Below are 18,638 nucleotides of genomic sequence, written 5' to 3' on the forward strand. Positions count from 1 at the left end.
ACAGCCAATCTAGTGGCCAGGGGGAGCTTCAGCTGGACAACAGTCCCACTAGTGACGTACTAAATTGGCTACCAAACCCTATGCCTAGCCAGGGAAGAAACCAGTCAGGGGGAGAGGATCAACCTAAGCCAAGTCCTGTCACAGACGTCAGTGCAACAGAGGAAAGTAGTGGTACCGCCGGGCAGTTAAGTCCCATAGAACAGGACGTGGAGTTAGGTGACATTGCTCAGCCATCAACCCCTTCTTCGATTCCTGAGGTAAATGATTCAGTTATGGATAATGTATGGCTAGAAGGTCTGAAAATTTAGAAAGGGTGTAGGTGCTATAGGTGCTATGATCCAACCACAAATCGCATGCACACAACTATGAATTGTGACTTTGTCGAAGGGGAATACTTCTACAGTCAATCTAGTGGTCAGGGGGGGCTTCAGCCGAACAACAGTCCTACTAGTGACCTACTAAATTGGCTACCAAACCCTATGCCTAGCCAGGGGAGAAACCAGTCAGGGGGAGAGGATCAACCTAAGCCAAGTCCTCATTTATCATGGTATCAGAGCGGGTCGCCGACTGTGGGTCATATTTAACTGACTCAACAGCATATCTGGGCTGAAACCGAAAAAAATGACTGACCCAGCAGTATAACTGGGCTGAAAATTTGGGCCAGTGGTCAAACCGATCAAAAAAAATTGGGCCGATTGTCCAATCGATCATAAAAAAGTCCAACCCCTCCAAGATTCACCTTGAAGGGGTTGACAATTGAAACATAAAAATGAATATAATAATATCCCACATTTGTGTACACAAGGAGCTTAATCCACTATATAAGTCTCATGTGTCTCTTCTCTTATCACCAGTTAGTTTTAAGATGGAACACATGGATTTCTATCCGCATGACCAACTATCGTTGCGTTGAATGGAGGGAATATGTGTGAATCTTGGACCAAAGTCGATTAACTAATTGTTATCAACCAAAATAATTACCGAAAAATAGAGTCAAAATGGTTAAATATTTTTAAATCCCATATATCATAGTTCCATATATCAATATTGTGGAATCAAATATGTAAATTTTTTTGGATGGGGATATTAAGTTAAATTCAATTTCCATAATTCGAGGGAGATTGTCTTTTATCGTTAATTACTTTATCACTCTTCAAATGTCAAAAATCAAAATAGCATTCAATTGTATTTATCAAAATGTAAAATATAATCATGAAAATAAAAATAAAAGTATTATGCATAGAGATATTAAGTTAAAAAATTTTATTTTCCAAAATATGATTACCACAAATGTTAGTATTAGAAATGAGTCACTCACCCCTTAAAAGGCATTATAAAGGAGATGGTTATCCGTACTTATATAGATGAGCTAGGATCATCATTAAATCGATATGGGACAAGATTTAATAGTTTTAAACGGACCGCATTTGCTTTTACACGACATAGATGTTCATTTGACAATAAAATACGTATAACATTTAACTTTGTAGTAAAAATTTGAAGAAATATAAATATAATAGACACAATAATTATGAGTTTCCGTATTCTAATGATCCATATCCCCTTCTCAATGAAACAAAGTAGAATTACGGAGCCGTGCAAAAAAATGATGACTAAATTGAATGCTGCATTCCAAACACCAATATATCATTTCGTGCCGTTCAACATCAGTCACCCAATTCCTTATCAGCAGCATGTTATTTTCTATAATAATTTATATATTGTTTTGTTATTGCCTAATATATTACGGAATATTTTAAAAACGGATTCTGGCTTAAATCATACTAGTAGGATGTGAACAATTTAGTGACATTTTTTTATCGATAATGTGGGGTATTTTCAATCAGGCAAAAGTTAAAATTTTAAATCATAGATTGACGTAAGGGATCACCACATCCATTATATAATATATTTTCTAATACACCATTAAAAAATTGACAAGTGAATCTCATTCTATAGAAAAAAAAGTTATTTTCAATATATTTAATTCACTAATCTTCTTTCCTTTTAAAATTTATCTTCTCAAATTGCTCTATATCAATTTAAAAGTATAAATATTTTTTGTATTGTATCTTGAAAAACACCACAACCATCTCCTTTTCTAAAATTCATGAACTAAACGCAAGGTTTTTTTTTCTTTATTTACATCTTATTAAATCCATATTCTTTTAAATTCTAAAATACATTATTAAAGAAATTTGTAATTTGTGTAATTGGACTTTTTATAATTTAATTATAATTATTTTTACTTAATTCTTTTCTTTTAGGAAGAATGACCATAATTAATTATTATAGGTAATTTCACTTATATATATAATTTTTATATTTATAATTGGATTTTATACTAATACTAGTACTACTATAAGTATCTAAAAGGATATAAAGGTGTGCAAAATATTCAACAATACTATATAATTCAATTATGAAAATAGGAACTCCATTTATAAATCAAGGATTACGTAAAATAATGAAAAGTAAATTTGCACACTAATTCCTAAATGGTTGAAAACATCAATTAAAATATATTAATAAGAAAATAATTACTAAAGTTTGAATTATAGTACGTATTAATAAAATATTTTAATATGCAAATATATATTTTACAATGGTATAGAATGAGAAGTGTTTAAAAAACGTGAATAAATAAATAAGCAAGTTAATCATAAGTCCTGCATTTAGATCATGAATATTTGCATTTTGGGTGATTTTTAAACTTTCCCCATTTTTTTTTATTAAAACTGAGCATAATTAACTGAAATAGTATTAGGATAAAAATACAAAATCCAAGATAGTAAATTTGACATTATTTATTTTATTCTATTAAATTTGAGTATAATTATCTGAAATTGATTTAACTAAACGATTTTTATATTTCGTATAAAGTTTTAATTTCTTTACTTAGGTTGGGGAGATTTTGGAAATAACTTTTCTTTCTATGGATTGAGATCTACTTGTCAACTTTTTAATGGTGTACTAAGAAATGTATTATATAATGGATGATGTGATCTCTTTCGAAAAACGAGAGAAGCGCTCACCCGTCGCTCAGTCGAGAGATTTCGGTCTCAATTCGCAGGCCTTTCGAAATTAAGGATTAAATTCGCTGACCATTTTTAAATATGGGATCGCGGCATACGAATTTTTTGAAATTGGGGTTTTGAATATTTATCAATTTTATCTTCTTTTTATTTATTATTGCTTTCATAATATTTACAAATTGACGAAATTAGCCCTCATATTTTCACCGCAATTATAATACTCCTATTATGTTTTCACCCAAATCACGGCGAAACACCGCCGCCTCCAAACGCATAATCCACGAATCCTGAAGCTCGAGAATGTCCTACTTGACGAGAACATGAACCCTAAGCTGACTGATTTCAGGCTTGAGGAGCTCCGGACAGCAGAAGATACGCTGTGACGACGAAGCCCGGTGGCTGGCGAGGGAGTTTGAGCAGCGACGATGCTGTGTCGTCTCGAATTTGAGAGGGGCTGGCGGCGCTGAATGTTATGAGGATTGGGGCAAAACTGCACAATCAGTTCAGTTCGGTTACCAATATACTGTTCGGCGATTAGGGACCGATATGCTGTTCAGTGATCTGACGAACTGCAATCATGCTCGGTGATTGGTCGAGTTTGTAGTCGTGCTCAGGGATTAACCGAGCTCAATGTTCGGTGTTGAGCTCGGTGCTCAGTGCTCGGTGTTGGTGCTCGGTGTTGGCCGAACTTAAACGAGTTCGGAGTTGACAGTTGTTATTAACTGATGCACGTCGTCGGATGCGACTAGTTAGTTAGCTTTAAATGAAAGCCGTTAGGTTTGAACTAGTTGTTAGATAAGTGTTAGTTAAATAGAGCCGAGCTGTGGAAAAAGAAAGGGAATTTTTTCATCCAAGAGTTTTGTAATCTTCCACACAAATAAAACACAAGATTTCCATTGACTCTCCAAGAATTGTTTTTTTGCTTATTCATTTTCATATCAAGTATTCGTTCTTCTCGTTCCGGAATCGATCTCGTTGTGATAACAAGATTGAGTCGCGTATCTGATAGCATTACAAATTGGCGCCGTCTGTGGGAATCGAAGAAGGACGACGAATTCAACAATGTCTACCGCAAAGTTCGACGTTGAGAAATTCACCGGCGAAAATGATTTCGGCCTGTGGAGATTGAAGATGAGAGCTGTTCTGATGCAGCAAGGCGTCTGGGATTATGTGAAATCCAAGACGGACAAGAAAGAGATTCAAGGGATGGATGCGGCGAAATGTCAAGAACTGGAATACAAGGCGTATAGCTCGATTGTCTTGTGCCTCAGCGATAGAGTCTTGAGGGAGGTTCAGAAAGAGGATGATGCCGCGGGAGTGTGGGAGAAATTGGAGAAAATATATATGGAGAAGTCAATCTCCAATAGGTTGCATCTCAAGCAAAGATTGTTCAACTTTAGATTTTCTGACTCCAAGAATCTGGCGGATCAGCTGGAAGATTTTCGAAAGTATATAGATGATCTTGAGGGTGTGGATGATCCCATGAAAGATGAGGATAAAGCTTTGATGTTATTGAATGCTCTGCCTCAGAGTTTTGAGCAATTCAAAGACTCAATACTTCTTGGAAGGGATTCGAAAGTGACTTTGGAGGAGGTATTTTCTGCATTAAAGCTGAAGGCAATGCAGAAATGTGTCAGCAAGCCAATCGATCAAGCTGCTGAAAGCCTCAATGTGAAGGCAACTTCAAAGAAACAATTCAAATTCAAGAAACCCCCATCTGACAAGTGGAAGCCAAGATCATCTAAGGAAGGAGATCAAAAGGAATCTAGAAGCTGCTTCTGGTGTAAGAAACCAGGACACATCAAGCAAAATTGTTTTGCTTGGAAGAAAAAGCAATCTGAAAATCACAAAGGAGATGGTACAGCAGCTATCACTGAGGAAATTGAAGAGGCAAGAGCTCTCAATGTGGTGGAGGATAGCCCATTATCAAGGCTATGGATCATGGACTCAGGCTGCAGTTTCCATATGTCCTCCAATCTCGACTGGTTCCAAGATTTAAAGGAATCTGAAGGCTCGGTGTTGCTGGGAGATGACCATGTGTGTGATGTAAGGGGTGTTGGGAGCATATGTTTGAGGATGGACAATGGAATTTTCAGAACTCTCACTGATGTGAGATACATCCCATCCATTAAAAGGAATCTTATATCCTTGGGTCTTCTTGAGAAGAATGGCTACGAATTGACTCTCTTTGGTGGAGAGATGCTTGTCAAAAAGGATGGCCAAATGATCATGAAGGCTGTCAGAAACAATGTGCTCTATTATCTGAAAGCTGAGGCAGTTGCTGGAACAGCTAACAACACACAAAAGACCATCAATTGGCATGCTAGGCTGGGCCATGTGGGGGACACTGGGCTGATGCAGCTGGTAAAGCAAGGCATTATTCAGATGGCTGATTCAGAGATACAAAGAGCCATTGGATCGTGTGAAGAATGCATTCTTGGCAAAAACAAGAAGCTGCCATATGGAGTGGGCAAACATAACTCAACACAACCTCTCCAATATGTTCACAGTGACATATGGGGCCCTGCACCAGTAAATAGCATTGGAGGAGGCAGGTATTTCTTATCATTTGTTGATGATTTTTCAAGAAAGGTTTGGATAATGATCATGAAAGAAAAGTCAGAGACCTTCAAGAAATTTCAGGAGTGGTGTACTGCAGTTGAGCTAGAAAAGGGGAAGCCTTTGAGATGCCTAAGAACTGACAATGGGCTGGAATTTTTGTCCCATGAGTTTGATGAGTTTTGCAAGAGAAAAGGAATTAAAAGGCATAGAACGGTGCCTCACAACCCACAACAAAATGGGGTCGCCGAGAGAATAAATAGAACCATTCTTGAAAGGGTAAGATGCATGTTGATAGCATCTGGAATGTCAAAACCATTTTGGGCAGAAGCAGCCTCCACAGCTGTTGTTTTAATCAACAAATGCCCCTCTGCTGCCATTGAAAATCAGACTCCGGATAGTAGATGGTATGGATCTTATGGAGACTATTCAAAATTAAGACCATTTGGGTGTAGAGCATATGCTCACATCAAACAAGGAAAGCTGGAACCAAGGGCTCTCAGATGTGTGATGATAGGCTATCAGGTTGGAGTTAAAGGTTACAGATTATGGTGCTGTGAGGAAGGGAATAAGAAGGTTGTCATCAGTAGGGATGTTATTTTCAGGGAATCTGAAATGCCTTTCTTCATGAAGCAAGTTCAGACTGTTGAGTTTGAGGTGGAGGGTCAGAGGGAATCCTCATCTGATGCTGTAAGAAGTCCACCAGATACTGTGAGAAATTCACAAGAAACCAGTGTTGGTGGATCCTCTGAACATGAAAGTAACATCAAGACTCCACAGAGACTGGTTGCAAGAGACAGAACCAGAAGAAGGATCAAGCTCCCTTCCAGATTTCAGGATTTTGATATGATGCACTATGCACTGGCCATAGCTGAGGAGATGGACTATCATGAGCCTTCAAATTATAAGGAAGCAATAAGGAGTCCGGAGAAGGATCAGTGGCTATTAGCCATGCAGGAGGAGATTGATAGCTTGTACAAAAATCACACATGGATTTTGGTGTTGAGGCCAACTGATCAGAAAACAGTTGGTTGTAAATGGATTTTTAAGAAGAAAATTGAGGCCTTCAACAACAATCAAATCAGATTTAAAGCCAGGTTGGTGGCCAAAGGCTTTACACAAAAGGAGGGAGTAGATTATAATGAAATATTCTCCCCTGTGGTAAAGCATAGCTCCATCAGGATTCTACTTGCCATTGTTGCTCAGAGAAATTGGGAATTGCAGCAACTCGATGTCAAAACAGCCTTTCTTCATGGAGAGCTCGAAGAGAAAATTTACATGGAGCAGCCTCCTGGTTTTGTCCAACCAGGAAATGAAGGAAAGGTGTGTTTGCTGAAAAGAAGCTTGTATGGTCTAAAACAAAGTTCAAGACAGTGGTATCTCAGGTTCAATGAGTTCATGCATAAGATCGGTTTTGAGAAGTCTTTGTATGATCATTGTGTCTTCATCAAGAGAAGAGGTGGAGTTGCTGTGGCATATCTACTATTGTATGTAGATGATATGCTGATCTCTGCAGAGCATAAGGAAGAGGTGGAGTTAGTGAAAGGTGATCTGAAATCTGAATTTGATATGAAGGATCTTGGAGATGCAAAGAAGATCCTTGGAATGGAGATCATAAGGGATAGAGACAAGAAAAGGATATGGCTAACTCAGAAAGATTACATCAGGAATGTGATCAAGAAATTTCAGATGGATAAAAGCAAACCAGTGAGTGTGCCCCTGAGCCAGCAGTTTAAGCTCAGTGTAAATCAGTGCCCTAAAGATGATAGTCAGAGAAGAGAGATGGATAAAATCCCATATGCAAACATAGTGGGAAGCATCATGTACACCATGGTGTGTACAAGGCCAGACATCAGCCAAGCCATAAGTGTTGTGAGCAGATACATGGCAGATCCAGGTATGGAGCATTGGCATGCTTTAAAATGGATACTAAGGTATCTGAATGGTACTCAGGATTATGGCATACTGTTTGATGGAAGTAAGAATTTTGATGCACAGCCTCTATTGGGATATTGTGATTCTGATTTTGCTACTAACATTGACACAAGGAAGTCCCAATCCGGCTATGTTTTCTGCATGTATGGAGCTGCTGTAAGTTGGAAGTCGAGTTTGCAATCTGTGGTGGCACTCTCAACAACTGAGGCAGAATATATTTCCATGGCTGAGGCCGTAAAGGAGAGCATGTGGCTGAAAGGAATCTGCTCGGATTTTGGAGTTGATCAAGGAGCTGTGACTGTATTATGTGATTCAAATAGTGCCATATGTTTGTCAAAACATCAGACATTCCATGAGAGGAGCAAGCATGTGGATGTTAAGCTTCATTTTGTGAGGGATGAAGTTGAAATGGGCTCAGTGAAGATTGAAAAGGTAGCTACTGAGCACAATGCAGCTGATATGCTAACAAAGGTGTTGCCCGGACTTAAGTTGAAGTATTGCATGGATTTGGTGAATCTGATTCAGCTGGAGTGATTGTGGAAGATGGATGAAATCTATGGATTGTCCAGTTATGTCCCAAGGTGGAGATTTGTTATGAGGATTGGGGCAAAACTGCACAATCAGTTCAGTTCGGTTACCAATATACTGTTCGGCGATTAGGGACCGATATGCTGTTCAGTGATCTGACGAACTGCAATCATGCTCGGTGATTGGTCGAGTTTGTAGTCGTGCTCAGGGATTAACCGAGCTCAATGTTCGGTGTTGAGCTCGGTGCTCAGTGCTCGGTGTTGGTGCTCGGTGTTGGCCGAACTTAAACGAGTTCGGAGTTGACAGTTGTTATTAACTGATGCACGTCGTCGGATGCGACTAGTTAGCTAGCTTTAAATGAAAGCCGTTAGGTTTGAACTAGTTGTTAGATAAGTGTTAGTTAAATAGAGCCGAGCTGTGGAAAAAGAAAGGGAATTTTTTCATCCAAGAGTTTTGTAATCTTCCACACAAATAAAACACAAGATTTCCATTGACTCTCCAAGAATTGTTTTTTTGCTTATTCATTTTCATATCAAGTATTCGTTCTTCTCGTTCCGGAATCGATCTCGTTGTGATAACAAGATTGAGTCGCGTATCTGATAGCATTACACTGAACATCGAGAGGGCGACACCGGCTGTCAGCGAGGGGCGATGACGTTGCCTGAACCAAGCGGTGGAAACGTTTGGTTGTGCATCGGGAGTGAGAAGAGATAGGCGACGGATTTTTGCTCTCTGAATTTAGGAGCGGATGGGAGATGTAGTGACTAGTGAGGGAAGACGGAGGTGACCAATTGCTTTTGAAATTAGGGTGCCGAGGTGCTAAGTAGTCTCCGGAGACGGCGGCGGTGGACGGTGTCTCAGACCTGCAAGGCTGCAACTGCAACAGCATCGAGCCCAGAAGATAACTTGGCGACGGGATGCTCCGGCTGGTCCGTGGGCAGTCGCTAACGGTAGGCAGCAGCCGCGTCGATGACTGCGTGAACAGAGAACGAGAGAAAAAAAAGGGGCGACAGGAGGAGTAACAATACGAAGGAGAAAGGGAGAGATTAGAAGGCTGCGCATGAGAGGAGAGGAATACTTCAAATTTCAACCGGTAGTGTTTTGCTGTGATTTGGATGAAAATATTGTTGGAGTAAAAATATATTAAAATTGTAAAAAAATGTTAGGGGATAATTTCGTCAATTTATAAATATTGTGAAAGAAATCTATACATATATAAAAGTGGAGTTTTGGGATCACTATTATAAAATTAGCCTTTCACTACGTTAAATTAATGGCACTTTCTAAAAACTGTCAGTACAGATTATATATCCATGACTAAAGTCTCAATTTGGTCTTTAACATATTGCATTTTTTTTATTTTTGTCCAAAACATTATCTTTTGAATTATTCGGTCCCTCACATTTGTAATCAGATCACATTTGGTCCATTTTGGACGGCTCCGTCAAATTTTTGACGGTTTAATTACCGGGTCACAAATCTGTCACTAATCCGTCATTAATCTGTCACTAATCCGTCACAAATCTAGAGAGAAACAAACAAATTAAAAACTCTTACTTGTAAAGAGTTTCAGCAGCATTTCCTTCCTTGGATATCACGAACTTGCTCTTGGTTAGTTGCGTCAGAAACAGACTGATCACTGAATACAGCAAACTGAAGTACCACGACACGTTTATAAAGATCTGCACCACCAAATTCGAACTCCAATTACAAAAGATGAAAGGGGAGGGGAATGTTGTGTATGGTGAGTGCATTTTATGTTTGAAGAATCAGAATGAATGAATCATCACATCACCTTTCTAACAACCATTTCGGGGTAATTATCCTGAAATAGAGAGAGAATGTGATTTGAAGTAGCTCTGAGCTCTCTCTTGGCATATCTTTAAGATCTGTGATTTGAATAATGGAATTCACGCCGCCTAGTTTGAAATGGAGAAGCTTAATCCATCGCTCGAGAATTTGGACTCTCCACCTCAAAAACTTCTTCAATTTCTCCTTATCTCATACATCTCCTTATCTTTGAAAACCCCATAGGCATTATAACAAACAGGATGCCCGCACCGGTCGAAACCGTGCATATACGCGACGGAGCCTTCGAGCTCCTTGAGCCCCAAATCCTCCTCTAAAATGCGTCAGCGCCGAACTCCTTCCGCCAGTTGAGGCACTTCACCAGCATGTTGAGGGCGTCCTGCACCCTGAAATCCCTAGCGCGGAGGAATTTGAGGAGGATGACGTCGGCGCGGTCGTCGGCAGTGCCTAGGAGGGGAATGCCCCACATGGAATTGGCGCCGTGGGTGGCCGTGAGCTTGTCCTTGAGCTCTTTGAGGGCTTTGCGCTCGGAGTTTTTGAGGTGGGAGATGAAGTAGGTGTCTTCTTTGAAGGAGGGGGAGCGGAGAGAGGCGACGAAGCTCTTCTTGGCGGGTTTTGGGGAGGAATTGGGAGTGTGGGTTTGTTTGAGGGAGGTAGGAGATGCGACGGTTTCCATTTTTTCTTTTTATTTTTCTTTTGGGAGGAGAAATGGAGAGGGATTTTTGGGAGAGTGTGTGTGTTTTGTGACGAATTAGTGACGAGTCAGTTTCTCCCAATTAGTGACGGATTAGTGACGGATTTGTGACCCGATAATTAAAACCGTCAAAATTTGACGGAACCGTCCAAAACGGACCAAATGTGATCCGATTTCAAATGTGAGGAACCAAATAATTCAAAAGATAATATTTTGGACCAAAATAAAAAAAAACGCAATATGTAAAGGACCAAATTGAGACTTTAGTCTATATCCATACATTAGCTTTTTACCACACTTGTAGCATTCGCTAAAACTGCATTTCAAAATAAGTGCGATAATGAGACATGTTTAGTGACACTTCCTTTGGTAGCTAATACAAAAAATAATTGTATAATATTTAAATAAAAAATATTAAAATCGTAAGTGTGTCGAGAAAAAATAAAAGTGCTACCAATAGTGGGTTTAAACTATTTCAATATTTCAATTTCCCTCCCTCACGATTCACCTTCAAATTCCTCATAGGTTTCAAAACCTCCCCCAATCATAATTTCCTTTCCATTAAACTACCAAGTCCATCGATAGTTTCATTTCTCATTTAAAATTAGAATTGCAGAGAAATACGGAGAATACAATTCTCAGAATTCGCGGCTTCCGGGTAAATTCCAGGTTCTGTGTTTGTGATGTGATTCAGGAATTATCTCATTTACGGAGGATATATTTTTTAAAATTACCGTTCGTCTTTGTTTATGCATTTTCTCGGTTAAGTGGTTGCAGGAAATTTCATTTTTAATTAGGATTCATTGATTAATTTTGTCCAGATCTAAGAATGCAGGGGAAAATTCACGCATAATTTGAGTGGGAGTTTATTGATATCTATTAAATTTAATTAAATTCTTCAATATCAGTGAGTCTTAGATGGACATGGGTGTTATCTGTGAAAAATAGTGAAGAAGATGATGAATAAATCTCCATTGAAGGAGAATGAAGGAAAAATGAAGATGAAAATGCCTGAGGAAGAGAGAGAACGACAGGGGAGAGTTTTCATTAATGGACTACATTTTTGGAAAGTTATTCAAGCAAATTACAATAAGGAGCCTTATATATAGGCTAAGTAAAAGAGCAAAATCCAACAAATCAACCTAACTAATTACATTTTATTTTCAATTTTAACATTATCTACTTTTACTTATTTCTATTATTTCTGCCGAAATTTTAGAAGTTTGTTTAGCATACCGTAGATGGTGAACTCTTCATGGTTGTGCTTACATATTAATGGTGCTCCAGGTTTGTAGAACTTACCCTCGAAGATGCCTTTTTGGTTTGTACTTTGATTTTTTACTCTTTTAATTGTATATAGTTTATCTCACGCACTTAGCCTGAATTTACTAGCTTCTAGTTTATATCTATTGAAGCTGGACTAAATTTGTATTGAACTTTATTAATAGTAGGTAAAACAAGTGAGAATCTTCAAAGCAAAATTCTTTGTTGACCCACTCCCTAGTTCAAGTGAAGTTGTATTGCTTCTATAGCTGACTGTGTTCTACATGGAAGACTAGTGTTGATTAGGCTTTCATTTCTTTTGGAATAGGGTGCGGTTGCAATATTGAGGTTAACACCTATTCTTGATGGAAATCATTTTCATTTACAATAGTGATTATCGTAATTGATATCCTTCATTTGTTGGCAAACTTTAAGCTTTTAATGACTAAATATTTAATTACTCTATGTATATGCAGTTAATTACTTTGCATACTCAGGAGAAATGTCAAGAAGGAAACTAAATTTTAAAGACCCTATCAAGGATGATAGACCTCTTCATGTTGAGATGATTTTCAAACTAAGGTTAGTAAGTTTTGTTTAGGAACTCTTTTAGGTATTATGGTGACAGGGTGGTTTTGAATTCTTATTTTATGTTTGATTAATCTGACTGTGGTTGAAATATTCTTTCATATTGTTTTCTCATTGTTGACTATGACTATGTTCATGTTATGTTATTAATTTTAATTATGTACGAGAACTCCTAGTTAATTTGAATAATGACTATTTGAATACTCTTACCCTTCATGAAAGGTTTGTGTTTGATTAATAAGTGGCTCATTATTAAGTTCTGATAAGTTTATCAATTAGTAGTAATTTAGCATAATCTGGAGCTAATCATTTAACAACATGGAAAATGTAAAGAAAATCTACAAATAATATTGGTCTCTATTTGGTGTGGCCATGTGGGTCAAGAATCATAACTAGATCAGAGAGACCATGTAATAGCTCAATGAACCATAAAATAGGACATAGTCGTGTAGGAATAACTTCTAAACAGTTAGAGATTGTTCGGTTTGCAAGATTGTATCCTGGATTAAATTTGCAGTGTGTTTGGTTCATGAGATTCAATCCCACAATTCAATCATAGATGAATAATCATGAGATAATTAGTCATAGCTAACCCCCTATGACTAAAATAATCTCCCAACTGAATCATAAATTGTATCCTAGTATTATTCTATCTAGAAAACTGAACACCACCTTAATGTATTTATTCTTTGCTTAAATTATTATTCTGTGCTAAATTAGTAACATTACTTTCTAGTGTATGGAAGCCATGTGAGATTGGGGCTTCCATTGTGCATATTCTTAGTATCTTGATAAACGAGGGCAGTGCAGGATAGTAATAGAGAAGAATGCAGTTAGAATAGTATTGTTTGAACATTACCCGTTCACATATTAATTGGTTATATATTTTATTAGAAAGTATGCAACAAATTTTTTCTGTATATAATAATTTGTTGTTTTACTTAATTATTTTATTTAACTTATTCTTTGCATGTGTTATTGTACTGTCTTGCTAACTTGTATGTGGCAGATTGTGTTGAATAATGCCAGCAGGTCCTTGGGTAAATAGGCTTATATAATCAATTATATCGTACGTCTCTCTGTAGCCAATTGAGTTATATATGTATTAATTCATTTTGTTAATATTATTGCAGCTTTGAGTATTGGAGATAGCAACGGTCCTTTAGCATTAGTGTTGGACAAGGACAAGTACTGTGCAATGATCCCACCTCAGCTAAGCAAGGAATGTGTTGTCATTTTGAAGAACAAGCAATGTGTCTGCAAATGTGCTATGCACTTTTGGATAGATTGGGGCTTCACAATTTTTAGTGCCGATATTGTTTGAGTAGAAGATGGCCAACACATTATTGTTGAGTATGCGCGTTCACATAGGTTTTGTCGGAAGACCATTAGGTATTTGGGATTTCTGTTATTCAAAATTGACATTTTATTAGGATGAGTAGTTTATGAAATTTTGTTTGGATTTATGTTAATTCAAATTTGACATGAGTTCTTTATGAAATTTTGTTTGATGATTTATATAGTTTAATATGTTTTTTTTTGTGTTGAAAGTGAAAATGTAATTACATATATATGAATATAAAAATTTAATATAAAGAATTTAAAGTATATATTAAAGTAGTGTAATTTTTAAATATTCAAAGATGAAAATATAAATTATAAAAATTTGTAGGGTAAAATGTAAATTATATGAAATATAGAGTGGAATTGTAATAAAAATTATTTATGGGCGGTATTTTGTAAATTTCTAATCAACTAAATTAGTGTAGTCTAAGATAGCATTTTACCGCATTTTAAAGTGCCAGAAGACGTCATCATCATGGCACTTTTACGTGCATTAACAAAGAGTCTATCCTTACACACAACCTATTGCTACGTGTACCCACGGTGACACTTGCATAAAGTGCCATTAAAGACAACGTGCCATGATAATTATTTTCTCTTGACACTTTCAAGTGCCACAAAATACCATTTTTCTAGTAGTGGATGTTTTGAATAATAATTTTATACAAGGGATGTAAATGCAATTAAGAAAAGTTGAGGCGTTACTTAACAAAAATGCCATTGTGGTTAATTTAAATGCATATTATAACTTTTAATCACAATTAAGTTATAGCTAATAGGGTTACAAAGAAATGGAAAGCCAAAAGACACAACGATCCCATAAACTATAATAATTGGAGGATTTGGCACTCTCCATAAGCAATTGCAAAATCATAATGAACCAAATTATAGGATGAGCCAAATGAAACTCATGCATTATTATTTCAGTTATTAAAGCCACTACAACTTTTCATTTGCACCAATCCAAATTGCTTTGGTTCTATATAAATCATCTGCATATATTGTATTCCTTCCCCAATTCTTTTCCTCCAATGTCTAAGAAACTGTAGAGCTTTGGGAAGGTGCATGGAAGGACTTGAAATGAGATCGATCGAGCAGCTTAAAAGGCGCACTATCGCCGAATTGATCGGGAAGCGGTGATTGGAGGGAATAGATTGTGCGTTTTGATAGGTAGAATCCCCGGGTGGTGCCGAAGATCCTGGAATCGTGGAGGGCGGACAAAGAGGGACGGCGGTCCACCAGGTGGAATGCACCATTAAAATGAGAATGCACCAGCGGAGAAAGAACGCAAAACTCCTTTTTAAATTTTGAAAATTGCATTCATGTCCTCTTTGTTTTTTTTTAAATTTTGAAAATTGCATTCATTTCCTCCTTGTGATAGTATTTTTCGAATAGAGCATGATAACTGTACCTGGTTCAATTCGAAAACGAATAAAGGTTGGACTAGAACCTTTCATCTTGATGAAGTGAGTACGCAGAAAATTTTTGCGAGGAAACATAGAAGTAAACGACGATTTTTTTTTAGATTTAGGATTTCATCTCTAACTGTAAATTGGACATCATTATTTTGGGCTAAATAATTACTAGCGAGAAGGGAGATATTTATGAAATAATAGTGGTATAATTATTTGTACACATTTGATTTTAGCTAATATCTACATTATTGTAAAATAAGATTAAATTTTTATATCTTTTATCTTCAATTTTTCGTGATTATCCAAGATCTTAGAAGAACAATAAAACTATATAATAATGTTCACTATTTTAATAGTATTAGTATTGTGGTATATGTTATGAATAAAACTATATAATAATGTTCGCTATTTTAATAGTATTAGTATTATGGTATATGTTATGTAATTTTAAATGTTAATAATATATTTAATGTATTTTATTTTAAAGTTATTGAAATTTGTATTCAATTTATAGTATATTTAATATATAAATACAATTAATAAACAAATTGTATTAAATTATTTATTTTATAAAGTTGTTGTAGTTGGATATATATCATGGGCTTGAAAGAATTATTAAGGAGTTAGTTTAGTCGTTTAAAATAAATATGATATTTAAAAACTGTTATAAAATTAGATGCATGAAATTAATAGGTGAATCGTTGATTGATTGACAATTAATAATATTAATGAGTGCCAATTCATTTTTAATTTATAAAATTGACGTTTAGGAAAAAAAAAATAGAATGTCATCATGTTTTTTTAATTAATATTGCATTTTCTTGATATGAGCATATAAACAGATTTACAACCAAGATTCAGGTAAAAAACCTCTTCTATCAGTAAGGATGATCAAGTAAGCCGACCCAAATGTAAGATATCGAATACAGATCTAAAACCCCCAAAATATAATTAGTGATCAATAAAGTAAAATTGAATTGGGGCGGAGGGAGAATTTTATTGATATTTGGCTCATTTATTGGTCATAATGAGTATATTTTAAAGTTAAGGGTTTAGGATTTAGGTTTTAAGGTTTGGATTTTTAGTGTATAGGGTCACTATATTGCAATGAAATGAAGCTCGACTAGGAAGTGTCTCACCATTGCAATCTTAAATTATTGCAATGTAAACTTGCTCCTGCAATTATAATTCAACGGTTAATTAATATTTTCATAGAATTAAAATGTTTTTTTAATTTCAAGCCATTTGATGAGATTATGCAGATTGGTAATGTATGTGATGAAATGATTGCAACATATATACTTTCATACATTTTTACAATAATATAAGAAAATAGGATAATTTTTTGCATTTTTAGATGATTATCACAATGCTAATAAATAATAATAATAATAATAATAATAATAATAATAAGGTTTTATTTAGTTTTGAGATAATTATGAGAAGTAGAAATGAAAAGGTTTTTGAAAATAAATTAAACTGAGAGGTGGAAGTATAAAGTTTTTTTTGAAGATATATTGATTACCTATTTAAAAATTTGAAGTTAAATAGTAGTACTCCACTACTAATCAAACCTCTACAATATTAATTATTATTATTATTATTATAATCTTTGGGGAAGTAGAAATGAAAAGGTTTTGGAAGTGAAAAGATTTTTTGGGTTCGTGTAGTAACGAAGAGAAGTGAAAAGGTTTTAGAAGAGATGATGAATTGAAAAGATTTTAAATAGCTATTGGTATTTAAATAATTAAACGCATAATCAATAATGTTGTTACAAGAAAATTGAATTTCCATGTTTTATTTTAGTAAAAGTAAACTAAACGTTGGTTGACTTGCAACTTTTGTGGCTCAATCTCTTACATTGTTCTACTAAGTTTCTACTTAGTTAATGGTACATTATAAGATAAATGCACATATTACATTATATGAATAAAATAAAAATAATTTAATTTAATTTGTGGTCATATTTATTAAAAACATGGAAATGTACATTGATTTTATTTTTCAAACTTACTATATCCATATTTTTTTTCTATATTCATGTACAGTTTTCAATATTATCATTATATAATAAAATTTTCTTATCTCAAATTTGTCATTGTTAACTTGTGGTTCTTGAATTTCTTCAAGATCTACTGTATTTTGACCTTGTTCCTTGCAGACATAACTGCCTTCAAGGAACGTCACATTCCTTGATGTTATCACCTTGTGATTTTCAGGACAGTAGAAATCGTACCCTTTAGTTTCTTTAGGATATCCCACAAAATAACATTTCTCACTTTTAGTTTCCAATTTATCAGTCATCATTTTCTTAACAAAAGCTGGACAACCCCAGGTCCGGATATGGTTAAGACTTGCTTTCTTGCCACACCATAACTCATATGGTGTTTTCTCGACTGATTTAGAAAGAACCTATTTAGAATGTAAATAGCCGTTAGTAAAGTATGACCCCAGAGAAATAAAAGAAGACTAGCTAAACTCATCATGGATCGAACCATATCTAATAATGTTCGGTTTCTTCTTTCAGATACTCCATTCATTTGTGGTGTACCAGTAGGTGTCCAGTCTGACTGAATTCCATGCGATTTCAAGTAATCAAGAAATTCTCGGCTCAAGTATTCCCCTCCTCGATCTGATCGAAGAGTTTTGATACTTTTCCCAAGTTGTTTCTCAACCTCACACTTAAACTCTTTAAATTTCTCAAAGGCCTCAGATTTGTGTTTCATAAGATACACATATCCATACCTTGTCAAATCATCAGTGAAAGTAATGAAGTACGAATAACCACCTTTTGCTTGAGTTGGAAACGGTCCGCACACATCTGTGTAGATCAACTCTAGCACATCATTAGCACGCACCCCTTTCCCAGAAAGTGGCTTATTAGTCATCTTTCCTTTGAGATAGAATTCACAAGCACCATATGATTCAAAATCAAATGAATTTAGATAGTCTAACTTTCGCAATCTAGCTATCATTTTCTCATTGATATGACCAAGTCTACAATGCCAAAGATAAGTAGCATTATCCGTATTACATAGCTTAAGTCTTTTATTTTGCACATTGAGAATATTCCGTTTGTATTCTGATAGGTGCAGGTTTGTGCAGGTGTCGTTAAAGCAAGGATGTATCCTACTGATTAGGATGGAAACCCCGGCAAAGCCTGAACCTGGCTATCAAAGAAATTCCTCAACCCACTTCTACTGATTAGTATAGTGGAGGTAAGGGTCGAATCCCACAGAGATGATGTGTTTTGGTAATTGTGGTGATATTCTGGAAGGGTTGGTTAGCTACCACGCTTTGGGTGGAGATTCTAACTAGACTGGAAATTATAGTGGTACTATACTGACTAGGAGGTATGAGAGATGATTGATAAGCAGCTGTGTACGTGAGAGTAGGGAACATTATGTTTCAGAAATTATGTGGGAGGTACGGGGTTACTATAAAAGGCGAAACGGCGTATCAGAGAAA

General features: G+C 35.9%; 1 long non-coding RNA gene and 1 pseudogene across 1 annotated transcript; one reads left to right on the forward strand and one right to left on the reverse strand.

The window, feature by feature from the left end:
• Positions 1-9,610: 9,610 nt before the first annotated feature.
• On the reverse strand, positions 9,611-10,542 carry LOC121784309 (annotated as a pseudogene).
• Positions 10,543-11,039: 497 nt separating this feature from the next.
• LOC121783520 lies at positions 11,040-13,929 on the forward strand. Its single transcript, XR_006046585.1, has 3 exons — positions 11,040-12,171; positions 12,300-12,405; positions 13,545-13,929. It is a non-coding gene; the product is annotated as an uncharacterized LOC121783520 (long non-coding RNA).
• The last annotated feature ends 4,709 nt before the right edge of the window (positions 13,930-18,638 follow it).

This window comes from Salvia splendens, chromosome 21, assembly GCF_004379255.2.
Source record: "Salvia splendens isolate huo1 chromosome 21, SspV2, whole genome shotgun sequence".
NCBI classification, from domain to species: Eukaryota; Viridiplantae; Streptophyta; class Magnoliopsida; order Lamiales; family Lamiaceae; genus Salvia; species Salvia splendens.